This window comes from Habropoda laboriosa, unplaced genomic scaffold (genome assembly GCF_001263275.1).
Source record: "Habropoda laboriosa isolate 0110345459 unplaced genomic scaffold, ASM126327v1 scaffold207, whole genome shotgun sequence".
NCBI classification, from domain to species: domain Eukaryota; kingdom Metazoa; phylum Arthropoda; class Insecta; order Hymenoptera; family Apidae; genus Habropoda; species Habropoda laboriosa.
Window position 1 is genome coordinate 1370625 of NW_017100397.1, and position 14100 is coordinate 1384724.

Here is a 14100-nt window from a genome sequence, read left to right on the forward strand (position 1 = left end):
AAAAATCAGTTAGTTTTGAGGAGTATGAATGACATGTTGAAGATGTGGAACTTTACATGGTGAATTTTTTGTACGTAGAATAGGTGTAGCCAAAATTTAGGGCCCTTAGAATTCACAGCGCTCATCAGAATTTGAGACGCTTAGAATTTTAGATGCTCAGAATTCAGAAGGCTGAGAATACACAACGTTCAGAATTTGAGACGCGGAGAATGCACAGCACTCTGAATTTCAAGAGCTTGGAATTCGTGGCGCTTAGAATCCACAGCACTCACAATTTGATGCGATCAGAATTTATGACGCGTAGAATTCACAACGCTCAGAATTAGAAGTGTTTGGAATACAGGGCGCACAGAATCCACAGCGTTCAGAATTCGGAACGTTCGAAATTCCGAAAGCTTAAATTTCAGAGCGTTCAAAACTCAGGGCGCTCAAAATTATCTATACGTGGAATTGCTTACAAAAGGAAGAAAGGATACAGCAGAGAAAGGTATAGAAGAGAGGAGAAAAGGTGGGGGAAAAATCGAGATAAACTTTATCGTTGGCAAAGTGGCCGACATCGAAACGCAATCGCAAACAGGCGTTTCCCAGAAGATGCACCGAGGCAACAGGCTGACAGGGAGCATAAACGGGTGTACAGAGTGTACGATAGGCGAAATAAAATCTCTCTCTAACGAAGAATTCCGCCAAGAGTGCCATTAGCGCTACCGGGTGGTCAACGTTGCTCGATACGTAGCTGCACAGTGTTTCGGTGACCGTCGTCGTTAATACACCTGAATTCCAACTTAATGGCATAGCTCGGTCTACGCTGGTTATATGAAGACAGAAACGACGCTGCTCTTTGCTCGTATATGCGCGCCCGATCGTATCTTCCGCGTGAACCGGAACGATATATTGTATGTAGTCCCTCTGACAATACGACGTTCGTTATGCGTTCGGTAATCCCAGCTTTGCCGTGTAACTTTCGTGTTTTCTTGATTGAAGCTTGTGATTTAGTAATTTCCTAGGCTTAGAATTTCCTGCGCTTGGAATTGCACACAATTCGAATATCCTACTCTTAGATTTGCGTATGCTTCGAATTTCCTACAATTGAAATTGGCCCGCGCTCCAAATTTTCTACGCTTTGAAAATCCTATGCTTGGAATTGCCTGCCCTTAAAATTTCCTACGTTTGGAATTGCCTGTGCTTAGAATTTTCTGGACTTGAAATCGCCTATGCTTCGAATTTTCCACGCATCGAGGTCTGTACGCCTGGAATCTCCTGTGCTTGGAATTTCCCATATTTCCAATCACTCGCATTCCGCCCTAACTCCCCATACACCAAATTTCCTCTGTGTCAAACCGTCCTACCACCCACACAGTGTAAATTCCTTCACGTATCACCATTCGCCTCCTCCGCGAATCATTCCAGCCACTCTGGCGCGGTGTACATCGTCTCGTTACTCGCTAACCATGTATAAAGCCCTACTCCACGGAATCACCATTACACATAGTACAACTGCACCGTACTCGGAACCTCTTCCGTGGAAATTCGAACGCGTCTTCGATCTGCATACGTATTAAATCAACATTCGCCTGAACCAGACCACATGAATCATTTATACCGCCTGCTAATTCAACTAATTCGATATTTGTCCAAGGCATTCGTTTTTCTTCAAGAAAAAAAGACGATAAAAATTTTGGCTTGCTTAAAGAAAAGAAAAAAAGTAAGTACACCGTTTTTACCTGTCATCTTATTGAACGAGGATATTTATCAAGCGTCGGTGTATCACAATAAAGGGTACACGACCGGTCGAAAAAGCAAAACCGCCGCGTTAAAATCCAAGCACACCTTGTACCTGTAATCTGCATATATATTAGGCCGAGGCGAGAAAATAAAGGTGCGAAGTCTGGTCCGTTTTTATCCCAGTCGAGATTGAACTACCTTCTTTCTACTGCTGTCGGTGCTGCTGAGTTTAATGGGTGAATTAATGGGTCGCCAATTCCTCTTGGGAATCGTGCTGCGAGGTATCATTGGAGAACGGAAGTTGAACGTTGTTGAATTGGAATATTCTTTTTTCCTTTCTTCTTTCGTTGGGCTTCTGTTGAGGTATAATTGTGGTGGAAATTGGAATTCGGGTAACTGTTCTTAGAGTTAATTGTCTTCACTTGCGCACGGAATTGCTTCGAATTTCCTATTACTCCATATTCCTACGCTTCGCATTTTCTATTTTCTCATCTTCCTACGCTCTAAAGTTTGTATTTTCTAAATTTCCTATGCGCATAAATTGCTGTCCCCCAAATTTTAATGTTCCAGTTAATGCTCGTCGAAGCAATGTGAACTATAAACCGGTCGGGTTCGAGATCGCGTTGCGAGTTTCGACACTTCGGGCCCTTTGATCGGTACGCGAAGGCCACTCATAAAAATTCGAAACGCCAGGCTTAATTAAATACCACGTCTAGAGTGGAACGAGCCACCCTCTGAGCGGGCAGCCAATTCGAGAAACGATTAAACGACTTTCTCGACCGATCGGAAACCATTAGCCCGAGCTATTCGGTGATACATCGGTAGTTCGATGATGAATCGATCTGTAAATGCGGATCTATACCATCGATACACCGTTTCCCTCGTGCCCCATGGTTCATTAATAATGTCTCTGAACTGGTTGATGGGTACTAATGATCCATCCTACCGAATTTGACCGGGAGGAGTCGATGGTCGATTTCCATGGATGAGAATACAACGAAAAGAAAATCGAAAGAGTTAAAAATTCAATATGTAACAATTCCAAAGCACTCAAAATACAATATTTAACTATTCTACAGCGCTGAGAATTGAACGCGTGGAAATTGCGAAGTCTGAACCTTCTACGCGTGACAATTCCGAGGCATCGCAATTCCGATACCGCGCGCGGCAACTCCAAGATTCGAAGTTACACGCGATGCGATTACGTCGCTTTTCTACGCACGTTAATTCCAGATTCCTGAAATTCCACGCGCACAATTCCATGGCTCGGAACTCTGCACGTCGTAGCTCCGAATTTCCTATAATTTCACACGCGGCAATTCCAGTGAAATCTAAAATTAAAATTGCACCCCTTTCCTCGCAATTCCCATAGACGTGTCGAGGATCTCAGCCGCAAGAAATACACCTGCCCGACTCACGATAGTTGTACGGTTGCCCACAACGATTTTTGCCCCATCGATCGCCGCGGGATCGTTTATTCACGCACGATCAGACTCTGCGGTTCACGATAGAGAAGAGAGAACGGAGGGAAGCCACGTCACGCGATGGAAAAAAGAATAATTCGGTCAAGTTTGCGCGTCCGGTCGTCGAATGGTGAGGTGGGGGCACACGCGAGCACTGCTCGGCCGTTTTACACGACAATTAACAGACCAGGCACACCCACGACTCATTAAGCCCGTGGCCGGCCTCGATGTCAATTTGCCGGCTCGTTGCTCGCGCCAGCTAGCACGCGCGAATTCGAACTTACAGTGAACAGGTTGCGCGCGTTTTCGAGAGCTACTTTTCAGTCTAACAATCTCGAAAACATTCCCGTTTGGAAATCAGTGTCAATTTTTGGAAGAAATGCGTTAGGAATGGATTTGAGAAGTTGAAGAAATGGTTGCTTAATTTGGAGGATTTACCTAGTGAATCAAAAATAGGAGTTTTTTTGTAGGATTTGAAACGATAAAGATGAGATTTTTTTATACTACACGTAGAAATAAATAATCTAATAATAAATAAACCGCGATATTTGTTAATACATGTAGTACTTATGGATTTTGCATGGAATTTTTGTTTGTATCTCTGAAATACTACGAATCTTAGCACTTTACCTGCGGGCATTTCCGGCGCGAGCTTACGTTAACCGCGCTCGCTCCTTCTTCGCTGCACTGCATACTTTGCAAGCTCTTCGTGGATTTTCATCAGTCCCTTTTCCTATTATTTTCGTAATTTTATGTCTCTTCATGTCTTCGCGGTAGTCGAACACGACGCCTATGATATCGTAAACACGCGTTGAAGAGCGTTGGCAGTAAAAGTCACGAATATGTGACGCCCGCCGATAATGGTTGGCCGCGTGAATCACGTATACGTGTCTCCCGCAGGTAAAGTGTTAAGTCACATTAGCCTCTCAAGTAAATATCTCTCTTCCAATCTGTCTTAAGTCTACGTTAATCCCTGGTAGATCAGATCATCAACCACATATAGGGGAAACCGGGGCTGCTTGTCTACAGGGGTAAGTTGACTAACTGTCAATAACATTGCACCAACGTGTACTATAACGCGGAAAAATTTATTGTAGAAATAAGTCACTTCTATTATGCCATTTATTTGCTTTCAACGCCATGATCGCACGTTGTTTGAGTATTATCAGCGTTTGTCGAAAAATTGGTTACCTACAGTCGGTCACAAAAATATTCGGACACCGGTACATATAATTTTGTCTTTTAAGCTTTACACTTTGAGCAAGCATGCAATTACATACAAAAATGAATTGAATTATGTTAGAGTGTAGTACATATAGAGAATCTATAAATGCCAAAACGACTGGCTTTTTATATATCGTTGCGTTATATTGCAAGAAATATCTCACATATTCAAAATTTTGTCACAAAAATATTGGGACACTTTATTAATTTAAGTTATGAAATAAAAATAATACCTCCGATATATCTCTTTAATATTTCGTTGGATACCCTTTATTTTTAATGACTTCTCTTAAACGGTTTTGCATGTTATGAATTATTTTTTTCAAAAAATCTGTGTTGATTTTGTGCCATTCTTCCTTTATCCGACTTCTTAGCTGCTCTTTGTTATTTATCGTTGTTTCATGAAATTTATGAATTCACAAATTTTACATCATATTCACATTTTCAAGAACGAGGAAAAAGTAATTGGTTACAATTCTTACTCGTTTTCAATTATAAACTAGAGAAATTCAATTTCTGTTTCAAAGGGGAACACAGTTAAGAGGTTAATCCACTCTTAAAATTAAAACTCATGTAAACGATTCGTGAAAGCAACACGTGCAATTTCCCAGCATTAAACACATAGTTTGTTCGATTTCGAATGAAGGCGAAAACGCGTTTTCGCAGCAATCAATCGATTAACACCACCGAATCGAGCACTGTGCGCACGGTTCTTGTCACGCTGACTTTCACGACGTTTACGACCGCAATTAGCCAGAGTTGATACACACAAAAGTCGACGATCCGGAGACGCTGAGAGGCTTTTTCGTTCATTTAATGACGCTGCTTTAACGCTCGGTCCACGAGAGGTGCGAAAAGAAGCGGAGCGACACACCTGCTGAGACCACTACCGGTTCATTTCCGTCAATTACACGACGTGCTCTCGCGCATGGTGACAAGAAATCCGTGTACATACACCGTGCGTATACACAGACAGGGAACTCGTTTCGCGATTATATGTAATATCTTTGGATGCTGAGGGGACATATGGGGCGAATTTCTAGACCACCCAAGCGGAGAATTTCTTTCATTCTCTACGAATGCTATCGAATTTAAATTTCGGATAATTGAAGTATTCGAATAACTCGGATAATCCGAATACTCGAATTATATTGCCAAATATAGAATTCGTATTTGAAATTATTCGAATAGTTTAGCTTGAGAAGCTCCTACGCAAAATGCGCTACATTCCACGTAAAAAGGACTCCACCAGTGGAGCGCACTCTTCGTCAAATAAAAATTGCATTTTGCCGCTGAAAATTTCAAGCTTCAAAAGTCACGAAAAGGATATTCTATCTTCACATTGATTTCGCGATCGACGTCCAGAAAAGTCGAGCAGCGTGTTTCGATGGGAATCCATTCGAGGAGGATTCCCACAAAAGCAACGCTACTCTCACCCCGTTTACACACTCTTCTTGTTACACCCCTGTTTGCACTCAGCGATATTACGCACGCGTCCGTACACGTGTGTCGAGCTTTTAAAGGGCCAGTGACACGCGTGAGTTGACGGGGGGTTCCCACGATCCTGAATCCACCTTCTGGACACACATCCAAAGGGGAAGTTATCACGAAACGATACACATGCGGGAGGGTTGAGCTCAGACACCGAAACGGTCTTCACGCACCGTGGACGACGCCACTTTGACTTCCTCACGCAAGCTGTGCTACGTACGCGATAAGCATCTTCTGTTGAAGAACGTTCATTCTCGACGTATGTACATGACTTTTTCGTGGAGGTAATTGAATTTACGGAGAATTTGGAAAATTGAAGATTTAAGTGATTGGAAAATGGGAAATTTACTGCACAAAATGGCAACAGAGCGTAGATGATTTCGGTTGTGCAGAGAATTCGATGCATTGACGATTAAAGTATGCAGAAAGTGCAATATGCGAAGAATTGAGAAACAGGAAATTTGATGGCATAGGGAAATTTCCAAGCGGAGGAAATTGGAAAGGCATAGAAAATTCGGTTGCATAGGAAATTGAACGCGCGAGCGATCGAATAATAGAAAATTCGACTGCATAGAGAATCCCACGTCTAGAAAATTCGATGCATAGAAAGTTCGACGTATCGGTGATTAAAATTCGGGGAACTCGATTGCGCCGAAAATTCCACACATCCGTAGGTAATTAGAATTTGTAAAATTCGATTGCATAGGAAATTCCACTCGTAGCAAGTGGAAAAATGTGAGGTTCGACTGGATCGAAAATGCCGCGCGTAGAGAGAATCGATTGCGCCAAAGATTCCACGCTTGAACAACTGGAAAATTTCCGAAAATTCGATAGGAAAAATAGGAAATTTGGTAGCATGAAAAAATCGAAGCGGAGGAAATTGAACGGCATGGAAATTTAATAATTTTCTGATTCACTGTTTTCGATTTTCTGCACATCGGGAGAAAGTGTCCCAAACTTATGAATGGAAAATGCAGATATATATGAAACCAATCGACGGGCAAGTAACGCGATCGATCCAGTTATCGTTCGATCCACGAGTATCGAAAAGGTCAGGGCTGACGTGTGGCACGCGCGGGCGTGGCGCTCACGATTTCGCCGCGGATTAAATCGTGATCCATGCCGGGAACACGACCCCCTCGTGTAAAAGCAATCGCCTTCGTTCGTGCGTCCACCGCGTTTCGAGATTATAGACGGGATTAGACCGCGCGCGGCTGGAGAACGAAATTAAACTTTAAGACCCAGACACCGGATTATCTGAACGAGCTATCTGTAATATAATTTCTCGAGGGCAATTGTTCTCGAGATTTCTGTGTTGCTCAATCACGGACCCAGTTTCTACGTTACATTCCTTTTTTTCAGTTCTTAAATCGTTGCTGTCGGTCTGATAATAATAATGATGATCGTGAGTTTGCTATCATGAATTGCTTCAAGACTGCTGGTATATAAAAACTGAAGCTATGAAAAGTATTTTACAACCTTGCCATATTTATTCCGCCGACTATACGTGTATTAGGTATTGAAGGGTTTTCGTGTTTAGGTGCTTGAATACACGAGTACTTACTTGAAGGCTCAAGTAGTTGTTAAATGGTTAAGGATTTAGATATTCAAGTATTTAAGTATTCGAGTACCTACAAGTTGAATTATTGAAGTACTCGATGAATTAAAGTATAGTCGGGGCCACGATATAGCGAGGTCGTAAAATCGGTCAGAGGTCAAAGTAAACATGTTTTAGCTGCCGGGACCCGAAAATTGACAGAGATACGAGCAGATAAGTACTTGAAACCATTGTCAGGACCGTACGAAGAATTCTTGTAAACTGATTCTAATATATTTACTGAAAACTGCATGCAGCTAGGACAAATTAGGGTTTCTCCCTCTGGGGGAAGCCGCTTTTGGAAGTACGGTTACAGGTAAAGGTCTTATTGATGTCTTTAGCATCTTAGTTTATCTACTCGTGTTATATACAGATAGAAAGTGCAAAAAGATTGTGTAGCTTAATATTAACATATTTTCCATTTGTAAATGAAATACCATTTTCTACTTGAAGTACCAAAGTTTATTGTTGGAACCCTCAAACAGACTGCAACATCTATATCGTGGCCCAAACTATACTTAAATATCTATGAATCTATTATTTGTTCATTAATTTATGTATTGAAATACTACAGTAATTATTTGAGCACTGAATTGGCTTGTCTACTTAAATTGGCATCAAATATTCAGGAAAATCAACTACATACACTACCGGCCAAAAGTTTGGAATCACTGTGCATTGCAAGTTACACAAAAATTCTAAGAAAAAAGTCGAGCAGCTTTAAGAATTTTTTAACGAATTTTGTATCGTTCAAATCAATCGATATGAGTTCAATTATGAAAAATTAGTAGCAGATTCAGCACCGATGAAAATTGGGAGGTGATTCCAAACTTTTGGCCGGTAGCGTATGTATTAGCACTGAGAATAATGAATAGTACATAGGTAAACAAACTTCATCGATGCATTCTAAAAATCTGAAAGAAACACTAAAAAATTTCGCAGACGAAGCCACTAAAAATCCCATTACCGGCAAAAAACTAAAGGTTCGAGGTGCGTTCATGCCAACACGAACGACCGAAAATTGCAAACGCGATTGCATCTTTCGAGAGTTGCACTTTCTGCCTGGCCGTCGAAAACACGGAGAGAAGAGAAGCAGAAAAAAATAAAAGAGAGAGAGAGAGAGAGAGAAAGATAGACGTAAGGCAATTTTCTCTACGTGTAATTTCACTTGTTGCGCGAATACATCCGCCGCGCAATCCGATCGCTCAACTCGATTTGTAAAGGTAACGAGCCGTCTTGGATAATCTCACTCCATTATCGCTGGCTACTGATTCGACCCTCGATTCGAGGTAGGGTTTCAAGGGACTCGCAACTTTGTGGTCGTTTCGCCATCGAACATCCCTCGAACTAGCAACAATTCGCCTCCCGTGGATCGAACACCGCTGAAATTTTCGATTAAACTCGATCCGAAGACTATCCCGTTCAAAAATCTTTAACAACGTCGAGTGTTTCGCCAATATTGTACTCGAATTGGAGACCAAGTTTAAATTTGCATTTGAAATTTGAGTGCTTGAATATAAGTTTGAATTTCGAATACACCGAATATTCGGATTTTCGTAACAGCCCTACTTAAGATCTCACCTTGGAGGGATGTACGAGGAATACTCGAGGACAATTAGTATCATTCTAAAGGAAGAGGAAAGGAGGGCCTGAAGGCGGACAACATCTTGCAGACGGTGGTCGATTAGTCACCCGATACAGGTGCGGCCAGGTGAGACCGGAAGCGCCGCTTTATCGGCAGAATCGTGACGAACTAGATCTCGGTTGTCGTCGACTTCCTCTTGCCAACTCGGCCAGAATTTTCTCCAGCCTTTCGAAACTTGATCGACACGCGATAAACATTATCTCGAAAAAGAATTTCACTTACATATCGATTACGATATTTTTCTGATGTTCAACGTTTCAGCTGAAAAATGTTGCAACCGCTCTCGTTACTTCCGATTCGAAATAAACATTCATCAACCACAACGATTCACAAATACAAATTCCCATCCCAAGAAATAAATAAATCAATGAAATTTAAAATTAGAGTCATTTTAAAATTCATATAAATCATCAATTATAATTCTACACAAAAAAATCATACGATATGCGATCCTCGCGAGAATTTTCGAAAAAATTTCGAAAAATCGGCCTCTATTCCCGGGAGGAAGTGTGCACACCTCGGACGTTGTTTGTCAAACAAAACGACCACGATAAAGATCGGCCAGACTTTTCAAATGGAGCCACTACGTATACACAACAGTGAAAGTATCGTCGGACCATTCCGTGTACTTAACGCGCGACCAATGGACAAAACTATTCCGGCTTGGCGGCACGATCGTGGCACGGTCCGTACACGTGCAGCCCTGGGGTCTCGCGGGGGGAAATTATTGATTATTAAAGTGGGGCCCAGCGCGGCAACTATACTGAAACGCCATAACTGTGTCTCGATGCTTCTTGTGGATCGGTCAGCTCGATCCTGCCCGGGCTTGCTACATGTACGACAAGATCTGTAGCAACTTTGTGAAGGTGTAACATGATGTGGTCTTTTCTGTTTTATTTCTTCCTTTTTCTTCAAGTATATATGCAGAGTTGGGTTTACAATTGTATCGCGTGTGTTTAACCCCTTAACCTATGATTACTTTTCTGACTATGCATATAAGCGTCAGCCATTTAATGTTCTAGTACTGTATCAAGCAACAAAAGCTAATCTGTTACAGGTTAATTACATTTAAGAATCCTCAATTTTACAAATTAAAACGAAAGTTCGGAGTACAATTAATTTTTCTTACTAATATACCTATCTTTGTCACATCTTCACCAGAATCTCTGCCACGAGTCTGACACGTTGTTGCAGGTTAAAGGGTTAATGGAACCAGGTTCGGGTGAGTTTTGAACTTTGGATTTTTCAGAATGAGAACACCTGGAGATGTTACTTAAGCTGACTCTTCATCAGCATTATTTATCGAGCAAAAGTCGAAATAGCTTAATACTAACCTCAAGAATGATCGATCTTACTTAACCGTTTGAGAGGACGATGAACTTATATGCACGTTCATGAAAAAGCTACGAATAATACCAATAATAAACTGATACTTTGTGAAAAAATGATGGTTTTCGGTTGGATTAAAATGATGATAGAAGGGGATCCGCATTCCACGGCGACTTCTCGAGCAAATACGTGCGGTCATTTAGCAAAAGAGGCGAGGAGAGGTGGGCAAGTCTAGCGCAATTGCGGTGGGCTATTATGAGGCCAGAGCAGAATTCCGAATGCACAGCTCCATTTACGCAGTGCATACGTAAATACACGTCCGCGTAAAACGGCCAGGGGGGTAAAAGCCCCTCCGGTGGCCACGGTTAATTCCCGCCAAGCCGCGCATAATTCTCTCGTCCGGCCATGCTCGCACAATGCTGTACATTCGACGTTGCTTACCGTACACCTCTGTCGCTTTAATTTACACACGCCATGATTCCTGTTACTTGCTGCACAAACTTGGAAAATGTGTTCACCATGTCTGGAGCCAAGGCCAGGGTGTGCTGGACACTATTTTTTATTCTTCTTGTTATGTGAAAATAGTGATGAGATTTTTCTCAATCGGAATTCTAGAATTTTCAGTCCCAAGCTTTGAAATTCTAGAATTTGGAGTACTGAGCTTCGGAATTACAAACTTTGAAACTCCGTGTGTTGAAATTCTAAAATTTTGAAACCCAAAGCATGGGAATTCTAAAATTTGGAATCACATGGGTTAGAATAAAAGAAAGGAAAACATAAGAGTAAAATAAGAAATGTCACAAATAAGAGCCGCTATGCACTGTCGACCAATCGCTGGTGACCACGAAAACACGAGCAACACACAGGCAACTCACTTGTCGCGGCGACCGATGAAATGCATTGAATCAAATGCACTCGTTCACACAACAGGCAACTTTCTTGCAGACCAGACGTAATGATGAGATTCAATAGAAAAAAATTTATACAACGACACTGACAACTTTCGAGTTGCTGTGTTTGATTGCCTGATTTTTGGTCTTTCGTTGACCAGGTCGCCGCGCCGCACAGTGGTCCAAATGGTTGATTTAGCTGGCCAAAAGTCAGTTTGAAACATTTTATCTAAGCGAAAAAATTTTTATCACACGATGTAGTTAAATATGTGAGGAACAATGCCCTGACTTTTTTTTCATCACTCGTGCACCCATGATGTGTCATGCTTTGCCAACATTTAGTAATTTCTGTGGTACACGCCAGGCCCTTGAAATTTCCTGACACACTTTTTATGTTTTATAGAAGATGCGTCCTCTTTCTTTCATTATGAAAGTTTTTCAGGTAAGTATATTCTATATTCTAAAAGGTCTGTCCAATTTTATTATGTATCTTTCAGTGGTTGTTGATAATTATACGTGTTTAATGCATGAATACTATTTTTTACGAATGCAAGAATTCAATAGTGCCGATCAACTTTCATGGCCCATTATATTCTGTGAAGCTTCACGTTTATAATTTTTTATCGCGACGCGACCTGCCGGTTACACGTCTTCGATTGCATTGACGACCAAGTCAAAAAATGCTTCGCAGAATATAATGGACCACGGGACTCATCGGGATGTATAACATCGTCGACAGGTCGCCGCGTCGGGGCGACTGGTCGATAGTACGTAACAACTCTAACCCAGATATAAGATTCTTCAATAAGCTACAAGTCCATCCTCACATTTGAATTATAAAACAGAGCACTATCAAGAAGATTACTTTCACTCTAATACCCTGTCTACCACGAACCAAATCTCAATTCGAGCTGAACCACAGTTTATTCATTGGTGAAAAAGACCTCCCAATAGCAGGTAAGTTTCTGCTCATCTTAAACTATCACTAAATGAACCACATTCGACCTCTTAAATAATACGTGGAAATTACTGAACAAAGTAACCTACAATTAAGCAACGAATCCTCTGCTACCAAGTCGCCAAGCTGAAGAATTCAAAGAAAATTACACCCTACACTCGAGAACTTGATATCTTAATAAAAGATCTTCTGGAAGACATCATCCAGAAGTTAAGAGCCACGATAAACATGTCTTCGACCAATTCTTCCGTTTGTCTACTAGGCGTAAGTATATTTTGGTCGTCAGCCAACTCTAAGTGTACGAAACTTTCAAAGTAGAACCACTTGAAGAATGAGATAGATACAAACATCGAGAGACGTCTAAACTTTTTAAGAAGAGACTCTCTGATTGCTCAACAGGGAAAAAGGGAGAGAAAAAAGTGTAGAGAAGGGTAAAAGGGATAATAAAAAGGGCGTAGGTCTTGGACGTCGAACTTCTGGATACCCGAGACACAGAATAAGGCCAGACTCACCGCAAGATTTTCTTTCTGGACCAAGGATATTTTGTTACGCAGATACGATTGCCAGTTCTGATCGAGACACGGTTTATTCTACACTTCTCTCAGACTCTGAATTACTTTATTTTTTTTTTTTCGGAAAATGTAAGATAAGAATACTATTTCTTTTATTAATAAAACTTCGAATGCATGTATAGCAATTGCCATTCGTATCGCAACCGAACTTCTGCTCTAACAGAGTGCCGAAAAGTTTCTGTACAGATATTCCCATTTGAATTCCCTATATCCCAAACAATCCTCCAGATCCATAAAGGAGAAAAATAAAAGGGACCCTTCTGAATACTTTTCTCCCAAACAGTTGCGCTTTTATAATGGAGTCACCAGAGAGAGAGAGGGAGAGACTTATAAAAAAAAAGTTACAATGGTCCCACTTCTATGAGAAAGTTTCCTCAAGCAGACTCCTCCGCGTGGAGTTCTGAGGGCGTGAACAGGTGCACACACAGCCAAGTTCCGCGACTCATAACGCAGAGTTGCTGGTAAGTTGGAGACCAGGACGATAGGAGGATCGTTTTGGGGAACAGTTGCGTAGTTATCGCGGCAACTTAGTTGCCGAAGAGCTTTGAGAACCGGAGATATATCGCGGTGTATAAACATAAAAATGGGATTGTTGTTATGTACTTGAGAACTTTGCTATTGGTACATATTTGGAATCTACTATTTGTGTATTATGTTCGAATTGAATTAATAGGAATTATTACTTCCATATTTTCTGCGTATAAAAGTGATCAATTCTGATCTAATTTTGCATTATGCACATTATAAGATTATTATACATCGTTCAAAATAAGAGTAACCTCGTTCTCGGACCGATTCACATCCGTTCTGCGCATAGACAGAGAGCGTGGCGGAGGGTAAGACGGAGAAAAACGTAGGTGGTTAAGTGGGGGTTTGGACGTTCTAGTGGTTCTAGCCCTGTCTTGGGCACGTCGCATGCGCGAAACGAGGTTACTCTTATTTTGAACGATGTATAGATCTATTGACTAAAATAGATATTCTGGGTATCAATGGAAGAATAAATTTCTTCCCTTCGTGAAAGTAATTAATTCGAAACTAAATTCGAACTGATTTTATTAGAGAACTTCCGGAAGATTCGTTAGTTTAGGTCAGATACTAAAAATGATTCTTTTCTGTATATCAAAGTAAAGTGATATAAATTGGACTATCTTCTTAAAAAACACAAATTTTCAAATAAATCTCAGCCAACTATTTTACAAAGAACAACTG

The 14100-nt window shown here is 41.2% G+C and overlaps 1 protein-coding gene across 1 annotated transcript in view; it reads right to left on the reverse strand.

The window, feature by feature from the left end:
• LOC108575229 (fringe glycosyltransferase) overlaps nt 1-14100 on the reverse strand; it is a 104914-nt gene that overhangs the window by 50751 nt on the left and 40063 nt on the right. The gene's annotated exons all lie outside the window — the stretch shown is intronic.